This window comes from Arachis ipaensis, chromosome B10 (assembly GCF_000816755.2).
Source record: "Arachis ipaensis cultivar K30076 chromosome B10, Araip1.1, whole genome shotgun sequence".
NCBI classification, from domain to species: Eukaryota; Viridiplantae; Streptophyta; class Magnoliopsida; order Fabales; family Fabaceae; genus Arachis; species Arachis ipaensis.
Genome location: NC_029794.2, coordinates 123,702,178 through 123,723,432, shown reverse-complemented (window position 1 = coordinate 123,723,432; position 21,255 = coordinate 123,702,178). Strand labels below are relative to the sequence as shown.

The 21,255-nt window shown below is 35.1% G+C and overlaps 1 long non-coding RNA gene across 1 annotated transcript in view; it reads right to left on the bottom strand.

The window, feature by feature from the left end:
- Positions 1 to 20,687, bottom strand: part of LOC110267861 — a 26,723-nt gene extending 6,036 nt beyond the window's left edge. The window contains exon 1 of the long non-coding RNA XR_002355810.1: positions 20,358 to 20,687. This is a non-coding gene — a long non-coding RNA (uncharacterized LOC110267861). The remainder of the gene's footprint in view (positions 1 to 20,357) is intronic.

Below are 21,255 nucleotides of genomic sequence, written 5' to 3'. Positions count from 1 at the left end.
AAGTATATATATATTATCAGAAAAAATATAATTTTAAAAATAATGATAATAACATTATCCTGATTCAAAAAGAGTATATATAAACCAAAATACATATTAGTTATTTACAAAAGATAATTTTTACATAAATATTATGGATATTCATATTTGCATTGTCTTCATCTTTTTTAAGTGGTAGGTCAAAATATGGATCTAAATATGAAAAAGCCTTCATTTTTTATAAATAATGAAAAATAGAAGTAATGAGAATGCTTATTTTTTTTGTTTTAAATATCAAACTATAAGAATAATTAATAAGCAAAATAGGAGAGTATAAAAATCATTCATAATTCATCATACATCTCCTTATCGATAACTTCTCGATTCTTGAAAAACTGTCAGATTTATTGACCATATAAATAACTATATAAACACTTCAAGATTATTAGTTAAAAATTATGTGTAACAAAATCAAACTTGTTATTATCTCATCGCCATTATTATATTACCTTGTTCTCCTTTCTCTTTTTTTTCTTCTCCTTCCACCTTCTCTTAACCCGACCGTAATTAATTATCACCAAGTATTATTATCGCAACTTTTAATCTTGTCTATCACTTTGATTTATAACCATCTATTCTATTAACTTTTATGAGTTGTTGAAGTTTTGTTAAAAGAAGTAAGATATAAAGCATTTAAATTTTTTTTCAAATTATCAAAATTTGATGTCAGTAATCCCAAAAAACAATCTCAAAATATATTATTTTTAACTAAATAAAAAATAATACATAATTGTATGTTTTTTAATTAATAATTAAAAAATTAAGTCGTAATTTAATATAGTACCTTAGGATAAAAGGCAACCATTGTTATTCATGTTTGACTGCTACTATCTAAGTTTCACATTTATTTTATTGTGCACATTAATTAAAGTATATTTTATTATTTTATTTTACATGTTTTGAAATAATACCACTGTATTATTAGGATGGGATTAATTTTTATAATCTAATGCAAATCTTTATATTATGTTGCTTGTCATTTGAATACTATCCATTTAAAATAGTTACTTAATATTTTTTATGGTGGTAAATTTTTATAATTAGTTTAAAAATTTTAACTTTCTCTTTCTCACTCTATCTCTAAGATTTTGAACAAACTCAATTTTATTATTAAATAGTTTTTTAAGTTCAGAATATTTTTAACTTTTTATATAATAATTAGACTTAATAAATTACTAAAATTCAAACCTATATTCTCTTGAACTACTTCTTGATCATATAATTCGAATCGTTTAAACGAAAGATCATTAGGCCTTAAAATTTTCAAAGTAAAAGAATAATATAATAAAATAAATTAAAAAACATAATAAAATAAAATAGTTAAAAAATAGAATATATATATATATATATATATATAGAAAAATAATAAATTAAAACTTACATGGCTCATGAGATAGAAAAATAAAGAGAAGAAAATAATCATAACATAGTTCTTATCTTACCACATTTAAATTTTATATGTCAATCTAATAATTAATAAAAAATAATATTATCAAATATAAAATAGATTAAAAATAAAAAAGAGATTAATAAAATCAATTAACAAAATTCTTATCTTAGGTCGCCAGATTATTTGAAAAATTAATTAACAAAGTTCTTATATTGCTACATTTATTGTGTTATCTGTCAAACTAATAATCAATAAAAAATAATATTATCCAATGTAAAATAGATTACAAATAAAAAAAAGAAATTAACAAAATATGTGTGAGAATTTTTCATTCTACCATTGGTAGGTGTAGGTTTTTTTTATCTTTTATATGTTAATTATGTGACAAATGAATAATATTAAATTAATTAATTTTCTTGCAATACAAATTTAGGAAATTAATAAATGTTAAACCTACTACTCTATATAATTAAATATCAAATTCAGTACTTAGATAGTTTAGGAAATTAACATATTAATGTTTTTAACGAATCCTTGATAGGTGCGAACTTTCTTGCGTCCTATGTATATGCCAATCAAATAACTTAGCCAATATGCAAAATAAATAATATTGTGGTAGAAAAAATTAATAATTTAATTTAGTTTCAAAGTAAATATTTATGTATTCAAATTTCAAATATAATACTCTACATAATCAATATTTTAGAAAATAAAAAAAAATATTACAAAGCAATTAAAAAAAACAAAATATTTATGAAATTTTCATTCAATCATTGATAGTCAAAGACATATAAAAAAAGATAAAAACAGATATCAAATCAAAAGAAATGGTTTTCTTTCTGCATCAAATTGATAAAACTAAAAAAATTATTTCTTTTTACATTAAATTGATAAAAACAAAAGGTGATATAGTACTATTTTCATATGTCAAAAATTGGGAATAAATTAAAAAGGCAGAGAAATGACTGAAAATATAGATTAGATAAATAAACTAAAGAGAAGAAGAGATATAAGTGAATGTTACACGTAAAAGTAGTAACTGCTGCAAACTGAAGGAAATTTGCAATTGCAGTGGATGAAGGCAATGGAAGAGGATGGAGGCGAGAGTGTTGAAGCTAAGAAAGGAGAATAACAGAACAGTAAGACAAATATAGAAAAGTAAAAACCAAACTGTAGTGGATAGAGGCAATAGAAGATGTGTTATTATAGTTATAGAAGTAACAAAACTGTTTTCATTTTAGTGGGAAGTTATTGGATTTTTCAAAACAAATTTTTATATCTATTTTGTCCTTATAATTTGCTTTATGAAATAGTTTATTGTAGGGTTAATATAGTCCAAAAAAATTGGACACCAAAGTCATGGTCAACTCTCTGTGTTGGCTTTATATATTGTTATAGATATAAGTATCAAGAGTATATTAAATTAAAATAATATGATAATTAAAGAAAAAAATTATTCTTTATACATTTAATTAAAAAAAATTACCTTGTTTAAACTATTTTGCAAATAGAGCCATTTTTATAATCTTGCGATTGAGAGTGATCAATTTTTTAAAATTTCTTTGAGGGTTGAAAATAAAGCAGTTACATAATTTTCTCGTGGGTTAATATAAAATTTATAGAACGTGATTACGTGACTAAGTATGTAGTTTTAGATTATAAAAGTAGGGACAAAATAAAAAAAAATTGGATACCAAACCTTCTGTATTCCCATTATATATTGTTATAGATGAAATTTTCATTCAATCATTGATAGTCAAAGACATATAAAAAAATATAAAAACAGATATCAAATAAAAAGAAACGGTTTTCTTTCTGTATCAAATTGATAAGACAAAAAAAATTATTTCTTTTTACATTAAATTGATAAAAACAAAAGGAGATATAGTACTATTTTTATATGTCAAAAGTTGAAAATGAATTAAAAAGGCAGAGAAATGACTGAAAATATAGATTAGATAAGTAAACTAAAGAGAAGAAGAGATATAAGTGAATGTTACACGCAAAAGTAGTAACTGCTGCAAATTGAAGGAAATTTGCAACTGCAGTGGATGAAGGTAATGGAAGAGAATGGAGGCGAGAGTGTTGAAGAAAGGAGAATAACAGAACAGCAAGAAAAATATAAAAAAGTAAAAACCAAACTGCAGTGGATGGAGGCAATGGAAGATGTGCTATTATAGTTATAGAAGTAACAAAACTGCTTTCATTTTAGTGGGAAGTTATTGGATTTTTCAAAAAAAAATTTATGTCTATTTTGTCCTTTTAATTTGCTTTATGAAATAGTTTATTGTAGGGTTAATATAGTCCAAAAAAATTAGACACCAAAGTTCTCTTGTCCTTTTATTTTTCTATTTTTTTATATACTAATATTTGTTTTTCCTCTTCCGTCTGTCTTTTTATGTCCCTCTCTATTTTCAATTCTTCTTTGCTTGAGGACAAGAAAACTTTTAAGTTTGGTATTGTTACTTCGCTTTTGGCTTTTCTGTTTATTTTAATAGCACCAAAGGGAGACGAATCATCTCCACGGAGGAGCACAGCTAGAAGAATGAGATGGCCACTAGGATAACTGAGGTGGTTAAGTTCCTTTTATTCTATATTTTCTCCCGTTCTTATTATGATTAGGTTTCTGTTTTCTGTTTATTTTGCTATTGCATGATCAGTTATTATTTCAATTCCTAGGTTCTAGTTTAATTTATCGTTTATTTTGTTATTTGATTTTTTTTATGCTGAAAAAGAGTGTCTCATGTATTGCTCATTGAGCTTGAAATCAAAAGAAAAAAAAATAGAAAGTCATGTGATGCATGAAAAGATTGAGTTTATATTAAAGAATAGTCTTATTTACTTAAATGTGGTGGTATTATTTGTGATTCTGAATGCATGACATGAACAGTGCATATTTGAATTTAAATCAAAGGATGTTGATGTATGTGGAATAGGAATTTAGAGAACTATTATGAATTTTCTGAATTAAACAAAAGCTTAATTCTTGAAGTAAAAGAAACAGCAAAAGAAAAATAAAAGCAAGGTCCAAGGCTCTGAGTATCAATGACTAGGGAGGTCAGACATGATAAAAAAAACTCAAAGAGTTGTTTCCCTAGTCATATGCTTGTGGTGTTCTTGTGTCAAGTAATCCTTGAGACAGAACATTTAGAGTCGAGATCAATTGCATTCAGCAGAGTATGCCAAAGGCTTTGAGCACCACTGTCTGGGAGTAGTTGAAAGAAAAATCAGAACTTCAAGAGATTTTCCCAATCAAGTGTTTGTGGTGTTTCTGTGTCAAGTAAAGCTTGAGACAAAACATTTAAACTCACTGCTAGGCTCAAGGTGCAAAGCACCAAAGAAAAGAGAATTAAAGTAAATTTTGATGTGTTCAAGGATTAAACTGGAGTATAAAGATCAGAGAATTCATAATATGATCCGGATTCCAATTCCGAATGATACTGACATTTCTCTGATTCAAAAGAGAGTGAGATACCAAAATTGTTCAGAGTTACAATGAATAAACCCCATTTTAAGAATAGACTTGAGCATGACTAAACTCCCACTTCTCATGCAAATTCACATCTTGATCATGCACTTATTTTGGTTGCTTGAGGACAAGCAACAATTCAAGTTTGGTGTTGTGATGTGTGAGCATCTTATCTATCTTTTCCTTGTGAATTTGTACTTGAATTGCTAAGTTTAATCAAAATTTAAATATCTTTTGGCCACTATGGATGCTACTTTGAATTGTGCACAATTCTATTTATTTCAGGTAGCATTCGGATGGATTTGACGGAATTTTGTAGCAGAAAAGGAAGAAAGCAAATGATGCTGTCAATCCTGACCTCCTTGCACTCAAACAGAAATAATTACAAATCTGCAGAAAATTAGAAATAAATTGATTTGGGTCTTCCTGGAGAAGACCATGATACTGGCAGTTTTGTTGCACCAGGGTGACCAATTGTGGCTTCAACTCAAAGTTGTTCGCAGCTATAAGTGGCACCACAATGCTTTTTCCATAAAGATCTGCAGCAGGAGTAGAGTAAGAGCCAAGCACTCTTCTTTGTTACTCATTCCCATTCGGATTAGCCATGTTGGCATTAGCAGCATTATTAGGATCCATAGTGGATTCTGCAACCTTGCAAAGCCTTGCTTGTTGCAAACGTCGCCTGAAAGTCCTTTTAGGTTCAGGATCAAAGTTTAAGAGAGGTTTCTTGTCTCTGTTCCTGCGCATACACAGACAGAAGACAAGAAAGGATGGAACTCTCTACGTCAGAGTGTAAAAAATTTCCAGTGAGGTACCATGTGTAAAGAGATAAAAGTACTGAATAAAACAAACACTAAAATTCGAAAATTACTATTAAAATTAAGACAAAAAAATTTGAAATTATTAGGCAAATTAAATAAGAAAAATTAAAATAAGACTAACTAGGAAATACCGAACTTAATTTCAGAAATTAAGAAAAATATTTGTGCTATTTATTTATTTATTTATTATTTTTTTTGAAAATATTAAAGCAAAATTTAAATAAAATTAAAATTAAAACGCCAAATCTAAGCAATCAAACAACTAATAGTTGTTAATCACTATCAATCCCCGGCAACGGCACCAAAAACTTGGTGCGGAATTTATAACCCACAAACTAACTGACAAGTGCACCGAGTCGTAGCAAGTAGTACCTCAAGTGAATGAGGGTCGATCCCACAAGGATTGATGGACTAAGCAACAATGGTTAAGTGATTTACTTAGTTAGACAAACAGAAAATAGTGTTTGAGAGTTCAAAGAGCATTAAACAGTAAACTTAGAATATCAGAAGACAGGCAATAAATAAGTTGGGAATACTATATGGAGAAACAGTTAAGGTTTCAGAAGTATCTATTTTCTGGATTGACTTTTCTTAATAACTATTTTAATCATGCAAGATTTAATTGATGGCAAACCATATGTGACTAAACCCTAAATCCTTAGACCTTTTTAGTCTCCTCTAACTCTCGTCAACATTCAATTCCTTGGTCAATTTATTCCAATTAGAGGGTGAAGTTTAATTCTGGTTATTATGCCACAAAAATCCTAATTATCCAAATATAAGAGGATTATATTTCACGTATCCCATTAAATCCAGATATTTAGAAATTTAGGAGAATATGTTTTCAAGCTGTTGTTCAAATAGAAAGAGGGTCATACTTCCGTTCCACCCAATTTCATAAAATAAAGAACGAAAACAGTTCTTGAATTAAATGAATCAAAACATGAATTAAAATACAAAAACAATAGAATCAATCGATACAATAGACAGAGCTCCTAACCTTAACAGTGGAGGTTTAGTTGCTCATAGAAAAGAGTGAAAACTAGGATTCTGGTAAACTGTAAATTGGACTGAGGTGCAATAGAAGAGAAGTTTCTTTTTTTCTTTTATATCTAATCCTAATTGATTTAAAATTCTATTTTCTAAAACTAAAATAATATCTTTTCCTATTTTAAAATAAAAATAAAGTTTAAATCAGAATTAATTAAAGCAATCCGTGCGTCTTCAATTGATGAATGGGGATCACTTGCTTCGTAGGAAGGCACGCCTAACTTGGCTTGACATTGCGCCTTACTTGAAGGATACCTTGCACCTTACTTGAGGTAAGTAAGTATCAATTGCGTGTTGTGATTCTGCCTTGCGCCTAACTTGGGGGTTCATTGCGCCTTACTTGGTGAGTCACGCCTATGGTTGCGTGTTGTTGTTGTTGTCTTGCACCTAACTTGAGAAATCTCAAGTTAGGCGCAGCCTTGGCCGAATTGGTGGGAGAAAAGTGTGGACTATTATATATCGTTAGAAAGCTCTGGAAGTTAGCTTTCCAACGCTGCTGAAATCACGTTCATTGGACCTTTGTAGCTTGAGTTATTCAGGTTTGAGTACAGAGAGGTCAGGGTTGACAACATCATTCGCCTTCTTCTCTTTTTCTGCGGAAACTCCATCAAATCCAGTCAAATGCTACCTAAAATAAACAGAATTACACAAGACTCAAAGTAACATCCATAGTGGCTAAAATATAATTAATTCTTGATTAAACTTAACAAGTTAAATGCAAATTTACTAGGAAAAGATAGGAAAGATGCTCACGCATCACAACACCAAACTTGAATTGTTGCTTGTCCTCAAGCAACCCAAAATAATATAAGATTGAGACGTGAATTTGCATGAGAGGTGAGAGTTCAGTTATGCTTGTGTCTCTTCTTAAAGTGGGATTTATCTATTGCAATTCTAAACAGTTTTGGCATCTCACTCTCCTTTGAATCAGAGGAATGTCAATGTCATGCGGAATTAGAATCCCGATCATATTATGAGTTCTCTTATCTTTATACCTTAGTTAAATCCTTGAACATAGCAGATATCCCTTAATTCTCAATTAACTGGTGCTTTGCACCTAGAGCCTAGCCGTGACTTTAAATGTTCTGTCTCAAGGGTTAATTGACACAAGAACACCACAAGCACTTAACTGGGGAACTCTTTTGAAGTTCTGATTTTTCTTTCAGCTACTCCCAGACAGTAGTGCTCAAAGCCTTTGGCATACTCTACCAATTACAATTGATCTCGACTCTAAATATTTTGTCTCAAGGATTACTTGACACAAGAACACCACAAGCATATGACTAGGGAAACAACTCTTTGAGCTTTTAATCATGTCTAACCTCCCTAGTCATTGATGCTCAGAGCCTTGGACCTTGCTTTTATATCCTCTTTTTTTTGCTGTTTCTTTTGCTTCAAGGATTAACTGTCACTAATTTCAGAAAATTCATAATACTTCTCTAAATTCCTTTTCCTTATACGTCAACATTCCTTGATTCAAATTCAAACATGCACGGTTTTTGTCATGCATTCAGAATCACAGAAAACACCACCACATTTGATTAAATGAGACTACTCTTAAGAAAAAAACTCAATTTCTCATGCATTACATCCCCTTTTTCTTCTTTCTTTTTGATTTCAAGTTCAGTGAGCAATACATGAGACACCTTTCAGAATTAAAGCAACTAACAGAAATTTTGAAAATAACAGAACTAAACTAGAACCTAGAAATTTAAATAATAAAGGATCATGTGATCAATAAAGCAAAATAACAGAAAACAGGAGTATATTAAAGTAATGGCAGACTATGATAGAAGGTGAAAATAACTAGACCACCTTAATCTCCCTCGTGGGGATCTCTCTCCTCAAGATGTGCTCTGTAAGGTCCTCTCAGGCGACTGTAGTCCTATTGCAGCTGATGAATCTCCTGCCGTTAAAATTCCTGAGTAGCCCGCATCTCATCAAGGGTGGTGCAGAGGTGTGCCCAACGACTGTCCTGTACCGCTCTCATCTCCTCCACATACGCAGTGTGCTATTGCTAGCGGATATCATTCGCGACTCTCATCTGCTCAATAGAGGTGGTGAGCTGCTGCCAATATTCCTGAGGAAGGTCATGCTGTCCCTGAGGTGGTGGCTGATCCTGCTGAGCTTCCTCTTCAACCTGCTCTTCCATGCGGACTCTGTGCTATTCTCTGTGGGTCTCTATTCTCTTCTTTGTAATTGGTTTCTCAACAGAGATGGGGATATCATTCTCTATTCTTACCCCTGCTGCTTCACACAGGCGATAAATCAAATGTGGGAATCCGAGACTAGCTTTCTTATAGGGACTAGAGGCAATCTTGTATATCTGCTCTGGGATAATATCCTCCACCTCCACCACTTCTCCCTGTATGATGCTGTAAATCATGACAGCCCGGTTCATAGTGCATTTGGACCAATTGCTAGTAGGCATGATGGACCTTCGAATGAAATCCAACCATCCTTTAGCTAAAGGGACAAGATCAGCGCTCTTTAAATGATTCAGCTTTCCCTCAACACCTAGCCTCCACTGAGAACCCGAAATGCATAATTTTTCAATAACCAGATTCAGCTCCTAATTATTATCCATTCGCTAACTATAACTGGGGGCTAGCTGAGGTGGATACAGCAGGTGGAGAGCTTCTCTGACGCGTGTTGGGCTGAATCTGATGATCTTGCCTCTTACATAACTTTCATAAGTCTTCTCATTTACTCCCTCAACGTCCTTATATGTGATCCAGAGGTTTCCATAAAACTCTTGGACCATTAATTGCCCAACCTCTGTGTGCAGGTTGCACATAAAATTCCACCCTCTGCTGTCAATTTGAGACTGAATTTTCGGATAGTCATCTGGCTTCAGTGCAAATCTTACCTCCGGAACCACAGGCCTCTTTGTAGTATACTCATAAAAATATTCTTCATGGATCTTGGACCTGAATCTGTGCGTGTCATGAGAACTAGTGGCCAGTTCTTTTCCTTTTCTTTTCTTTGAAGATGTGGTAGTCTTGGGTGCCATTACAACAGAAAAACAGAAAGAAAAATAGAAAGCAGAGCGACACAACACCAAACTTAAAAATTTTGCTCGTCTCCGAGCAAACTAAAGAAATACAAAGGTGAAGAAGAAAGAAAAACAGAAATTCAAATAGCAAAAAATAAAAGACAATGCTAAAAAAATATTTCCTATTTTTTTTGAATTATATAAAAAAAAACTAAAACAGAAAAAGAAAAAGGGGACGAGGGGAGAGGGTGGGATGTGTTTGTGGTTAAGGAAACAAGGAAGATTTTGGGAAGGGGAGGTGGAGTTGGCCACGGGTTAATGACGGAAGGAGGGAATGTGGGGTGGTGGAAGGTTGAACGTGTGTGAGTGTGGTGTATCCGAAGAAAGAAAGGAAGGAAGAGAGGAAGTGTTTTGCTGTGTGTGATGGAGGGTTAGAAGGGGGTTTAAATAGGAGAGGGGCTGGGAAGGTTTAATCGGGTAGGTGGGGAGGGGAGTCACGGGTTAGTGTTGGAAGGAGGGGGAGAATATATTGGAAAGGAGAGGATGGACAGGGATGCAGGAGAGGGGTGGAGAAGAAAGGTAGTCAAGGGGATAGGGGAATATATAGGGAAGAGGGGCTAGTGCGCAGGTACTAGAGGGTTGGGAAGGGGTTGGCACGGTTAAGGGGGGCTTATATAGGCACGAGTTGATCTTGGAAAAAGGGAAAGTATATTTGAATTGGTTGGCAAGGGTTGAAGGGGATTTGGTTCAGGTATGATATGATATGATATGGGGTTGGGGGGACTTAAGGTGGGGAGGGGACCATGGAAGTAAGGCTGTGCCTTACTTGGTTTAGAAACAATATGACCGCGCCTTACTTGGGCTAAGTAGCAAGGCCTTGCGCCTTACTTGAATTGAGGCTGCGCCCAACTTGGCACCATGCCTTCCCCAGCACGCCTTACTTGAATTCAGAGGTGTGTCCTGCACCTTACTTGGTACAAGGGGCGTGTCCTGCGCCTTACTTGGTACAAGGGGCAAAGGCTTGCGCCTAACTTGGTTGGAGGCCTTCGTTGCTGCGCCTTACGCAGAGCCTCCCAAGTGTGCCAAAGATTCAGGCGCCTAACTTGTGCTTCTTTGCGCCTAACTTGAGTGGAGTCACCATATCTTGCGCCTAAGTTGAAAAATTCTCAAGTTAGGCGCAGACCCTCCCGAGAGTAGTGGTTCTTGATGCGTATCATGCGGCGCCTAATATGAAAAATTCTCAAGTTAGGCGCAGACCCTCCCGAATGAAATTCTTCTTGAATAGTATCCTGTGGCGCCTAACTTGAAATTCTCAAGTTAGGCACAGACCTTCCCGAATGAAATTCTTCTCTGCGCATCCTGTAGCTCTGTTTCAGGAAACTGTTCTGTTTCAAAAATTCTGCATGATCTAAACAGACGTAAAAAGAAAAATAGTAAAAACTCAATAAAAATCAAATAAATAATATAATCAACTCAATGGAAAAATAACTAAGGATACAAAATCATCGGGTTTCCTCCCAACAAGCGCTTCTTTAATGTCACTAGCTTGACGGTCAGTTTTGCTAATTCAGCAGATGAGCGGACCTCTGACGATCAATTTTGCCTCCAAGATAGTGCTTCAACCTCTGGCCATTTATTGTAAATTTTCTGTCAGAATTCTCCTCTTGAACTTCTACATGACCATATGGTGAAGCTCTGGTAACCACAAACGGTCCTGACCACCGAGATTTCAACTTTCTGGAAAAGAGTTTGAGCCTTGAATTATACAGAATCACTCTCTGTCCTGGCTCAAAGACTCTGATGGCAATCTTCTTGTCATGCAATAACTTGGTTCTCTCCTTATAGAGCTTGGCATTCTCATAGGCTGAATGTCTGAATTCATCAAGCTCATTCAGCTGAAGCATTCTTTTAATTCCTGCAGCCTCTGAATCAAGATTCAGATACCTGATTGCCCAGTAAGCTTTATGCTCCAGCTCAACTGGCAAGTGACAGGCTTTGCCATAGACCAACTGATAAGGGGACATGCCAATAGGAGTCTTGTAAGCTATTCGGTATGCCCAGAGAGCATCATCAAGCTTCCTAGACCAGTCCTTTCTTGAAACACTGACGGTCTTCTCTAGAATCCTCTTAAGTTCCCTGTTGGAAACTTCAACCTGTCCGCTTGTCTGAGGGTGATAGGGGGTTGCCACTTTATGACGAACTCCATATCTCTGCAGAAGAGAGTCCAGCTGTTTGTTATAGAAGTGGCTTCCACCATCACTAATGAGTGTCCTTGGGACACCAAACCGGATAAAAATATATCTCTGAAGAAAGCTCATCACTACTTTGGCATCATTGGTGGGTAGAGCCACGACTTCTACCCACTTGGACACATAATCAACTGCCACAAGAATGTAGTTGTTTGAATGTGAGGGAGGGAAGGGTTCCATGAAATCAATACCCCACACATCAAACAACTCAATCTCAAGAATTTCCTGCTATGGCATTTCATGGTTGGCAAAGAGATTCGTGGCTTTTTCTCATCTGTCACAGTGCTTCACAAATTCTCTTGAATCTCTTAAGAGAGTCGGCTAGTAAAACCCGCTCTGAAGGACCTTTGTAGCTGTCCTTTCACCACCAAAGTGGCCTCCATAATCAGAACCATGACAGTGCCAAAGAATCTGCTGGGTTTCTTCATCTGGGACACATCTTCGGATTATACCATCTGAACACCTTTTAAAAAGGTACAGTTCCTCCCAAATGTAGTACTTTGCATCAGTCAATAGCTTTTTCACTTGTTGCTTACTGTACTCATTTGGAATAAAATTCATGGCCTTATAATTCGTAATGTCTGCAAATCATGGCGGAGCCTACTGAATGAGGAATAATTGCTCATCCGAAAACGTCTCAATCACAGCTGTCGGTGTTTGTACTCTTGCTTCAGGCTCAATTCTGGAGAGATGGTCAGTTACTTACTTGATTTTCTGACCATTTCCTGTCTTTTATTTCAATATCAAACTCCTGAAGGAGTAACACCCATCTAATTAATCTTGGTTTAGAGTCCTGCTTGGTTAGAAGGTACTTCAAAGCAGCATGATCAGTATAAACAATAACTTTAGAACCAATTAAATAGGACCTAAACTTATCAACAGCATACACAATAACTAATAATTCTTTTTCTGTAGTTGTGTAATTCTTTTGGGCATCATTTAACACACGATTGGCATAGTAAATGACATGTATAAGCTTACCATGCCTCTTTCCTAAAACAGCTCCTATAGCAAAGTCACTAGCATCACACATCAATTCAAATGGTAAATTCCAGTCGGGGGAGCTATAATGGGAGCAGAGGTAAGGTTTGCTTTCAGAGTTTCAAAAGCATGCAAACATTCAGCATCAAACACAAAAGAAACATCAACAACCAACAGGTTGCTCAATGGTTTAGCAATTTTAGAAAAGTCCTTTATAAATCTCCTATAAAATTCTGCATGACCCAAGAAACTCCTGACTGCTTTAACATTAGCTGGTGGTGGTAATTTTTCAATTACCTCCACCTTTGCTCTGTCAACCTCAATCCCCTTACTTGAAATCCGGTGTCCAAGAACAATGCCTTCTGTAACCATAAAATGGCATTTTTTCCAATTTAAAACAAGGTTTGATTCTTGACACCGTTTCAAGACAAGAGATAAATGTTTAAGGCAGGATTCAAAAGAATTACCAAAAATAGAAAAATCATCCATAAATACCTCAATGAACTTTTCAACCATATCAGAAAAAATTGAAAGCATGCACCTCTAAAAAGTTGCTGGAGCATTACAAAGTCCAAATGGCATTCTCCTATATGCAAATACTCCAAAGGGGCATGTGAATGCTGTCTTCTCTTGATCTTGAGGGTCCACTGCAATTTGGTTATATCCAGAATATCCATCTAGAAAACAATAAAAAGCATGACCAGCTAACCTCTCAAGCATCTGATCAATGAAAGGCAGGGGAAATGATCCTTCTGTGTAGCAGTGTTGAGCCTCCTGTAGTCTATACACATTCTCCAACCTGTGACTGTTCTTGTTGGAATAAGCTCATTCTTTTCATTCTTGATCACTGTCATCCCTGCTTTCTTGGGAACTACCTATACAGGACTTACCTAAGGACTGTCAGAAATAGGGTAAATAATACCTGCTTCCCATAATTTATTACCTCTTTTTGGACCACCTCTTTCATAGTTAGATTGATCTCCTTTGTAGTTGCATAACTGGTTTAGCATCATCTTCAAGGAGGATCTTGTGCATACACTTGGTTGGACTAATCCATTTCAAGTCACTAATGGTCCACCCAAGAGCTGTTTTATGGCTCCTGAGCACTGAAATAAGCGCCTCTTCCTCTTCAGGCTTCAGGGAAGAGCTAATAATCACCGAATATGAATCATTTTCACCCAAGAACACATATTTCAGAGAAGGAGGTAAATGTTTGAGCTCAAACTTGGGGGCTTCCTCTTCTGCTTTAGGCGTGTGAATCATAGCCTTCTGGGGTGGTGAATCATCAACTTTCACTAATTTATACTCAGAAATAGGATCCAGAATGTCATCAAGTACCTCAACTTTTAGTACCTCTTGAACAAGTGGTTCAATAACATATATTTTCATACACCCTTCAGAATCATTAAGGTGCTTGAGAGCTTCAAAAACATTAAGGACCACCTATTCTTTATTGACCTTCAGGGTTAATTCACCCTTTTGCACATCAATCAGAACTCTACCTGTAGCTAAAAAGGGTCTACCAAGTATAATAGAGGATTTTACCTCCTCTTCCATGTCTAATATAACAAAATCAACAGGAAAAATAAATGGTTCTACTTTCACAAGTAAATCTTCAACAACAGGTAATTTAATAGAAAGATCAGCAAGTTGAAGAGAAATATGAGTGGGTTTTACCTCCTCAATTTGAAGCTTTTCATCACTGAAAGTGGCATGAGATTGATGCTAGCTCCAAGATCACATAAAGCTCTCTGAATGGTGACATCTCCAATGGTGCAAGGAATTACGAAGCTCCCTGGATCTGGCATCTTCTCAGAAAGATTGTGTTGAATAATGGCACTACATTCCTTGGTTAACACCACTGTTTCTTGTTCCTTCCAATTCCTCTTGTGGGTCAACAATTCTTTCATAAATTTTGCATAAAGAGGTATTTGCTCAAGAGCCTCTGCAAAAGGAATGTTGATCTGTAGCTTCTTGAATACATCTAAAAATTTAGAAAATTACTTTTCTTTGGAAGCCTTCTAAAGTCTTTGAGGATATGGCATTTTTGGCTTGTATTCGGGAGCCTTTGGTAATGTAGGATAAGAGTCAAGGGAGTCAGAGAACAGGTTGTCTACACGCTTTGGAGGGGCGTGTTCTACTTCTTCCTTCTTCTCCTCTGGAGCTTCATTTTCAACTAACTCTCTTTTAATCTTGGTCTCAGAGCCAGCTACTTTACCACTTCTCAATTGAATAACCTTGCAATCTTCTCTTGGGTTCACCACTGTATCACCTGGAAAAGTACTTGCAGACCTCTCAGGTATTTGCTTGCTCAGTTGGCCCATTTGCACCTCCAAGTTTCTAATGGAGGCTCTGGTTTCCTGCATAAAAGTCCTCATCATCTCCCAATTAGATTCTTCTTGGGATTTAGAATCTGCCTGCGGAGGTGGTTGTTGTTGATGAGATTGTAATTGGTGGTTATTGTGATTGTTCTGTTGGAAGCCACCCTGAAAATTATTGTTAAAATTCTGAGGTCTCTGAGGTTGGTCCCTCCACCCAAAATTTGGGTGATTTCTCCACCCCTGATTGTATGTCTTAGAATATGGATCATTAGTGGGATTTCTAGGACCACTCCCCATGTAATTGACCTGTTCAGAAGAGGATTGAACATAATCATAATTATCCTTTTGCACAAAATTACCTGTCATGTCATAAGAGACCTCTTGAAGTAGATTTTGGGTGCTGATAGCTGAGACTAGCATGCCACCCATCTATTGAGTAAGTAGATTTATTTGCTGAGACATAAGCTTGTTCTGAGCAAGAATAGTATTAAGAGCTTCTACTTCCATAATACCCTTCGTCTGAGGAGACTCAGAGTTCACAGGATTCCTGTTAGATGAGTATAAGTATTGGTTGCTAGCAACCAATTCAATAAGCTCAATAGTCTCCTCCGGTGTCTTCTTCTTGTGCAATGAACCACCTGTGGAATTATCTAAGCACATTTTGGACATTTCACCCAAATCTTCATAAAAGATATCTAGTTAGGTCCATTTGGAGAACATGTCCGGAGGGCATTGCCTAGTCAGTAGCTTGTATCTCTCCCAAGCTTCATAAAGAGTTTCACCATCCTTCTGCCTAAAGATCTGAACCTCCACCCTAAGCTTAGTCAGCTTCTTTGGTAGAAAAATTTAGTAAAAAACTCAGTAACAACCTTGTCCCAAGTATCCAAACTCTCCTTGGGTTGAGAATCTAGTCATAGCTTTGCTCCATCCCTCATAACAAACGGGAAAAGCATGAGTTTGTACACCTCAAGATTCACTCTATTTGTCTTCACAGTATCAAAAATCTACAGAAAATTAGAAATAAATTGATTTGGGTCTTCCTGGGGAAGACCATGATATTGGCAGTTTTGTTGCACCAGGGTGACCAATTGTGGCTTCAACTCAAATTTGTTCGCAGCTATAGGAGGCACCACAATGCTTTTTCCATAAAGATCTGCAGTAGGAGCAGAGTAAGAGCCAAGCACTCTCCTTTGTTGTTCATTCCCATTCGGATTAGCCATGTTGGCATTAGCAGCATTATTAGGATCCATAGTGGATTCTGCAGCCTTGCAAAGCCTTGCTTGTTGCAAACATCGCCTAAAAGTCCTTTCAGGTTCAGGATCAAAGTTTAAGAGAGGTTCCTTGTCTCTGTTCCTGCGCATACACAGACTGAAGACAAGAAAGAATGGAACTCTCTACGTCAGAGTGCAGAGAATTCCCAGTGAGGTACCCTGTGTAAAGAGATAAAAGTACTGAATAAAACAAACACAAATTCGAAAATTACTATTAAAATTAAGAAAAAAATTTGAAATTATTAGGAAAATTAAATAAGAAAAATTAAAATAAGACTAACTAGGAAACACCAAACTTAATTTCAGAAATTAAGAAAAAAATTAATGCAATTTATTTATTTATTATTTTTTTCAAAAAATACTAAAGCAAAATTTAAATAAAATTAAAATTAAAATGCCTAATCTAAGCAATCAAACAACTAATAGTTGTTAATCACTATCAATCCCCAGCAACGGCGCCAAAAACTTGGTGCGGAATTTATAACCCACAAACTAACTGGCAAGTGCACCGCGTCGTACCAAGTAGTACCTCAAGTGAATGTGGGTCGATCCCATGAGGATTGATGGACTAAGCAACAATGGTTAAGTGATTTACTTAGTTAGACAAACAGAAAATAGTGTTTGAGAGTTCAAAGAGCATTAAATAGTAAACTCATAATATCAGAAGACAGGCAATAAATAAGTTGGGAATACTATATGGAGAAACAGTTAAGGTTTCAGAGGTATCTATTTTTCGGATTGACTTTTCTTAATAACTATTTTAATCATGCAAGATTTAATTCATGGCAAACCATATGTGACTAAACTCTAATTCCTTAGACCTTTTTAGTCTCCTCTAACTCTCATCAACCGCCAATTCCTTGGTCAATTTATTCCAATTAGAAGGTGAAGTTTAATTCTAGTTATTATGCCACAAAAATTCTAATTATCCAAATATAAGAGGATTATATTTCACGTATCCCGTTAAATCCAGATAATTATAAATTTAGGAGAATATGTTTCCAAGTTGTTGTTCAAATAAAGAGCTTTTCGAAGTTATACAAGAACTCAACTAGAAAGAGGGTCATACTTCCGTTCCACCCAATTTCATAAAATAAAGAATGAAAACGGTTCTTGAATTAAATGAATCAAAACATGAATTAAAATATAAACACAATGGACAGAGCTCCTAACCTTAACAGTGGAGGTTTGGTTGCTCATGGAAAAGAGTGAAAACTAGGATTCTGGTAAACTGTAAATTGGACTGAGGTGTAATAGAAGAGAAGTTTATTTTTTTCTTTTATATCTAATCCTAATTGATTTAAAATTTTATTTTCTAAAACTAAAATAATATCTATTCCTATTTTAAAATAAAAATAAAATTTAAATCAGAATTAATTAAAGCAATCCGCGCATCTTCAATTGATGAATGGGGACCACTTGCTTCGTAGGAAGGCACGCCTAACTTGGCTTGACATTGCGCCTTACTTGAAGGATACCTTGCGCCTTAATTGAGGTAAATAAGTATCAATTGCATGTTGTGATTCTGCCTTGCGCCTAACTTGGGGGTTCATTGCGCCTTACTTGGTGAGTCACGCCTATGTTTGCCTGTTGTTGTTGTTGTCTTGCGCCTAACTTGAGAAGCCTTGGCCGAATTGGTGGGAGAGAAGTGTGGACTATTATATATCGTTGGAAAGCTCTAGAAGTTAGCTTTCCAACATTGCTAAAATCACATCCATTGGACCTCTGTAACTCGAGTTATTCAGGTTTGAGTGCTGAGAGGTCAGGGTTGACAGCATCATTCGCCTTCTTCTCTTTTTCTGCGGAAACTTCATCAAATCCAGCCAAATACTACCTAAAATAAATAGAATTGCACACGACTCAAAGTAACATCCATAGTGGATAAAGGATAATTAATTCTTGATTAAACTCAACAAGTTAAATGCAAATTTACTAGGAAAAGATAGGAAAGATGCTCACGCATCACTTCTTCTCCAGCAACCTCTGCCTCCTCCACGTTGAACTTGGCCTCTGCCAAGTTCAGTGTGGAACTTGAAAGCTCCCAGGGAAGCACATGCCACATCCCACGCTGAGCCAAGTTCAGCGTGGACTCAAAAGGACACGCTAAAAACCACACTGCCTTCTCCACGCTGAACTTGGGAAAAGCCAAGTTTAGCATGGATCCTCAATATAAAAGTGGTCCCCAAGCTTCCATATAAGCTGTGCATGAAGACAAATTAATTTTGATTAAATTTGTATTTTATTTTAAAATAGGAAAAGATATTATTTTAGTTTTAGGAAATATATTTTACATTGATTAGGATTAGATATAAAAGGAAAAAGAATCAGCCCTTCGGAATCTCTTCTCTTACACCTCATTCTGCAATTTACAGTTTTACGAATCCTTATTTTCTCTCTGAACCACGAGCAACTAAACCTCCACTGTTAAGGTTAGGCGCTCTGTCTATTGTATGAATTGATACTATTATTTTTCTATTTTAATTCATGTCTTGATTTATATTTCAAGAATTGTTTTCGTTCTTTATCTTATGAATTTGGGTGGAACGGAAGTATGACCCTTGTTCTAATTGAGTTCTTATATAACTTGGAAAAGCTCTTTACTTGAACAACAGTTTGAAAACAATTTCTCCTAAATTCTAATTATCTGGACTTAATGGGATACATGACATATAATCCTCTTATATTTGGGTAATTAGGGTTTTTGTGGCATATAAACTAGAATTGAACTTCACCCTCTAATTGGAATTAAGTGACCAAGGAATTGGCGGTTGATGAATTTTAGAGGAGATTAAAAAGGTCTAAGGAATTAGGGTTTAGTCACATATAGTTTGCCATGAATTAAATCTTGTATGATTAAAATAGTTAGTAAGAAAAGTCAATCCAGAAAATAGATATCTCTGAAACCTTAACTGTTTCTCCATATATTATTCTCATCAATTTACTGCTTGCTATTTTAATTTTTGAATTACTGTTTAATGCTTTTGAACCTTCAAACACCATTTTCTGTTTGTCTGACTAAGCAAATCACTTGACCATTGTTGCTTAATCCATCAATTCTCGTGGGATCGACCCTCATTCACCTGAGGTAATACTTGGTACGACCCGGTGCACTTGCCGGTTAGTTTGTGGACTCTAAATTTCGTACCATTCACCAAAAAAGGTTCTCTCTATAAGATGTTGCAAGACCAATTTATATGACCAGGGCAGCGGATCCATTTTGTGAGAATGTAATCATCACTTTAATTTGCATTCAATTTAGAAATCCTGCTCTCCAATCTAATATAAAAAAGAGACATCCTCAATACTTGAAAACCAAAATTTTGAAACAATTCCAAGTGACAGCATCAGTGATGCATGCTCGATCTTCATCTAGTCTTCTGTTGCCCTACAGAGGGGAAAGAATATGCATGATTTCATTGTGAGAGGATGGAAGTGCCCGTTTGAAAAATATGCCTAAATACTAGAAGGAAAAAATGTAAAAGTTTTCAATATGCACCAAAAAAGTAAAGTCACAGAACCCTTTCCTTTTGATTCAATATGGTTTAGAGGAACACAATCAAATCAGTACTTAGTAAATGTCTAAATGACATAAAATCAAACACTTGGTGATCATCACAATAAGGTCCATAAGACCAACATAAAGCCACAATAGATCATCACACCATAGCTTGTAACACAAAAGTTGAATTTCATAAAAAGATTTGCAGCCATGAACAACAAGAAGTGGCAAGGTTTCAAATAATGCAGGCAAAGCAATGAATGAAGGAATACCTTTGAGTTGGATGAATCAAAACAAGAAGCATCTTCTAATGTTTTCTTCTTAGTAGTGTCTTCAAACCTTAGAAGAATACCTTTAAGTCACTTGCGCTATGTAATACTAAAAAAATCAAAACGGTGAATTGATACCAATAATAAAAATATTTTTAAAACTAAATAATTCATCAGGACTCAATCCCTCAAAATTGAACATATTAAGGCAGTAAGGTAGTTTTATGTTTTAACGCTTAAAAAAACAGAATCAGAATCAGTTCATTTGATACTAAATTTTTGGAAAGACTAAAAATCTCATTGGATCATGGTGGCAAGTAAGTTCAGCTAGAATTGGAAGCACACCGACTAAAAATCTCATTGGATCATGGTGGCAAGTAAGTTCAGCTAGAATTAGAAGCACACCGGAGAATCAAATGAGAGGGGGAAAGAGAATCACCTGGGAATCGTTGGGGCAAAAGGCGAAGCATCGATGCACACGCGAAGAAGAATAAGACCTACAGGAAGCTTTGAATTGATCGATGACTAAGTCGAGATCAGGGGAGGAAGGGCAATGGCAGAATCCAACGAGGAAGGGAGAGGGTGAGGAACTGAGGATATACCGCTGCTGTCCGGCAGAGATTAGAGGTGAGGTTGTTCTTTATCAGTAAATTGGTATACAAAGAAGAACAATTTTTTAGATATATTTTTCTTTTTGATACGAAGGAGATAGGAGAGATTAGATTAGGGTTCATGATCAACAAAGCAATTTTTTAGTGTATATGAATAATGAAATGTATTTTGGTTTTGACTTTTATATTGATTCAGATTTAAAATTATAAAACTAAAGTTAATTGAATTTTGATTAAATTAAAGAATTAGGGTTGTTTTTGTCCAATACAAAAAATAAATATTTAAGTCT